Source organism: Etheostoma spectabile, chromosome 13, assembly GCF_008692095.1.
Source record: "Etheostoma spectabile isolate EspeVRDwgs_2016 chromosome 13, UIUC_Espe_1.0, whole genome shotgun sequence".
NCBI classification, from domain to species: Eukaryota; Metazoa; Chordata; class Actinopteri; order Perciformes; family Percidae; genus Etheostoma; species Etheostoma spectabile.
Window position 1 is genome coordinate 18,998,594 of NC_045745.1, and position 3,557 is coordinate 19,002,150.

Sequence of the window (3,557 nt, forward strand, 5' to 3'; positions counted from 1 at the left end):
TTACATTTTAGGCTTGTAAGTTTTTTTCAGTGTATAAACAAGCCCTTATAATGATTGAGTGCAAACTGAACCTTACGTAATGCCTCCTGGGCCTTATGTGGTCATGTCCTTGTACCTGTTACATGTCACTTGTACAACAATTTAGTGAGTAACTACCATAAAGCAAGTTGTCCTTCGAAGATAACAAAGAAGGGCTTAACAGTATACTATACTAGAACTGTAATTATACCGTAGTAAAGCTAATATTTTAGCCTACATTGAGTTTTACTTGTTATGAAAATAGTTATTTGCAAATATAATATAAAAGCAGTATTGTGGTTTCATTATTCAAAACTTCCTAAATAGGTGCTACTTTTATGAGCAGACTGGCCAGCTGCTGACATATGTGAGGTGTCTCAGGAACAGCGAGTCATTGTGAAGCAGTGGCCGGAGGAAGAGAGGGAGAAGAGAGGTAATGAAGGTGTAATTTGCTAACCATCTGTGAGGTGCCTGGCTGCCCCGGGGGTTTCCTCTTCCCCGGAACTCCCCCTCCGCAGGGGCACAGGTGCTTGAGAGAGGAGGAGGAGGAGGTGATCAGGGCGAGGGAAGGGAGGGGTAACATAGCAAATACATAGGAAAAAAAACAGACAGACAGGGAAGACAGATGAGGAGGGCAAGAGGGAGAGATGGAAGATGGATCAAGAGGATAAAATGGCAGAAGCGTGAGGGAGGAAATAAGGACGAGGGGTGTAAGGATAAAACAAAAGAGATGTAAAGAGACAAAAGGCAAAAGGATCCTGGGATTATTGGGAAAGAAGAAGATACATAGGGCATGTTGGTGCTTCAATGATTCATGCTTTCATGTTGGTCTCTATTGCATAATCCCATTCCCAAAGGCATCATTCAATTTTTATGTATTCTCTGTTAAAGATTTTCAAAAATCTCAAGAGAAATAACCAAGAGGTATGATGATGAAAGCATGAATACGGTTCAGTTTTTTATTTTGAAATGGGGCAGGAAGTGGTCTGTTTCTGCACTTCAACTCCCTTTCTCTCCTGTTTATGCCTCTACTATTCCACAGCCAAGCCATTTTCCCTTCCATCAAACTTTCTTCCATCCTTCACCTCCCACTTTCCATCCTTAAGCTCTGCTATAACTCACCACCATTACTTCCTCTGTTCCTGCTCCATCCCATTCCAACCACAACCGCACACACATTACAAAAAAATCCATTAACAGGTTGTTTTCAATGCTAAAATATGCAAAAATTCTATTTCAGTCTCACTTTCAGTCATAAATGTAACCCTGACCCTAATTCACAACAAAAGAGTGATTTAGCTTTAGCTTTCGCAAAATATTTAGAGCTTTTTACTTGTTCTAAGCTGTCATGAACTCAAACTTCTTTAACATAAACATTTCAGGACAACAATGTGCTCAGATCACATTTCACTTAACTTTATTTGTATTTGACTGCTGGATTGATCTTCACAGTTCATGTTTATTTGCCACAAAGATGCACTACACGATAGCTGTTCTATTGCTACTTAGCAACATGTAGCACAGTTAGGCCCGACTTATTTCAAAATGTACCAAAAAATACAGTAGCTTGTTATTTTTACCTAAGCCACCTCTCTTTTTGTCCTTCTGTCTCTCTGTACATATCCTAAAGCAGTATCAACGCATTTGTTTTGACCAGTTGGGAGCAGCGGAATGAGTTGTGAACCCAAATGTACATACTACCACCTATACATACAGTGAATATTGCATATGGTGAATGTGTAACTGTGCCAAAACATTAAACCCATTGTTAATAGTAAAACATTGATTAATGCAGTTTTAATTGTGCACGTCAAGGTTTGTGATTTGTGAGGAAAAACTTGCATAGACATCACTGAACCTCTCTAAAATCACATTTCTGGTAAAAACAAGCCCTAAAAAAACATCTTATTCCAACCAGGGAAGGACAGAGCTGGGAGGCATGGTAAGTGTACTTGAGCATCGAGAATCGATTCCTACTTGAAATTGTTTAAAAATTATGATTCCAGTAGAATCGTTTCTTTATTGGAATCGTTTAGAATTGTTTAGAGGATTTGGTATCAAATCCGATCATCGCTTCCCAATTGAATACGCGCAGGTTTTGGTTTCCGAAGCGGCCAGGCGCTTGTTGTGTTTCAGCCTTGGACCACAGTGATTAGCGCTCTAATGTGGCTTTGTTTTACATTGCAAAAAGCTCTGTAAAAATAGAAAACCATCATTGAATCAAAATTAAACTTTCCTCTTATTTGTGAAAATAGGCACGTGACCCTTTTCAACTCCACCCCTCAAAGAATCGGAATCGAGAATTGATAAGAACTGGGATCGAAAGGAAAAATCTGATTTCAAATCAAAATTGTTCATATCCAAACGATGCCCAACCCTAATGGTAAGTTAAGCTGAGTTTATGGTTGCCGTGGTGTTCCCAGTGTAAGGTGCGCAAGCCATAAAATGATGTTATGTATTTTGGGGTGGCAGTTGCTCAGTCCATAGGGAGTTGGGTTCGGAACCGGAGGGTCACTGGTTCAAGTCCCTGTGTGGACCAAAAAGTAGGGAGTGTGGATTGGTGGCTGGAGAGATGCCCATTCACCTTCTGGGCACTGCCAGGTGCTGTTGAGCAAGGCACCGTACCCCCCCACCCGCGTGTCCACGTGTGTGTGTAGTTCAGGACTGTGTGTGGTTACTAACAAAGTGTGGATATAGAGTGGGAATTGTAATTTCCCCATTGGGGATTATTAAACAGATTAAAATGAAAAAAAAATGTTACCACATCTGCTGTTTCAGAGCGATGGCTCCGCAAGTTGTCGCGGTCCTGCACCTCTATATTTGTGTAACTCTGCGCACACTGTACTTTCAGTTCAACAAACTCGGCTGGGAAGACCAAGCAGGTTTTCCTCAAACATCTGTATCATTCTTCATGGACAGACCACAGGGAGTCAAACGGTGTTCCGTATTCAGAGAGCCAGCACACTGGAAAAAAAAGAAGCATTTTGCCGGAGTGTGTAAAAATGTGTGAAAGAAAAGATTGCTTTGTTAAAGCTAAAAACGGCCTAAAAGAAAGAATTTTCGTATCAGTGTTAGAGGCAGACAGTAATTTTGATTTAGAGATAAATGACAGTCACTTTAATAATTAGAGAAGTAGTATGTTGGTGTTGATCATGAATGTGTTTACTACTGTTGCCAGGCAGTTGGTTTCCCTTTACTTCCGCTCTCTAGTTTATTATTTTGTTTGTTCGCCCCCTGGTGTTCTGGAGAATACTGTAGCTAACAATACGCTGAGCATAAACGTCTCTGTGTATGCTCGTAGCGTGCACGTCATCTATGGAGGCTTGTGCCACAGTGTCATGCATGAGTGGATTTTTGAAAAAGATTTTTTTTAAACATAGGGGTAACGGGGGTAAAGGAAGATACTACCACATAATACATAAACTACAAATAGAACAGGACAATTACTCTATAACAGTATAAATATTTGATCAATTAACTAAAAGAAAACCACAAGCAATATACTAAAGAAATAAAATAAAATCTAATAACAAAAAAAC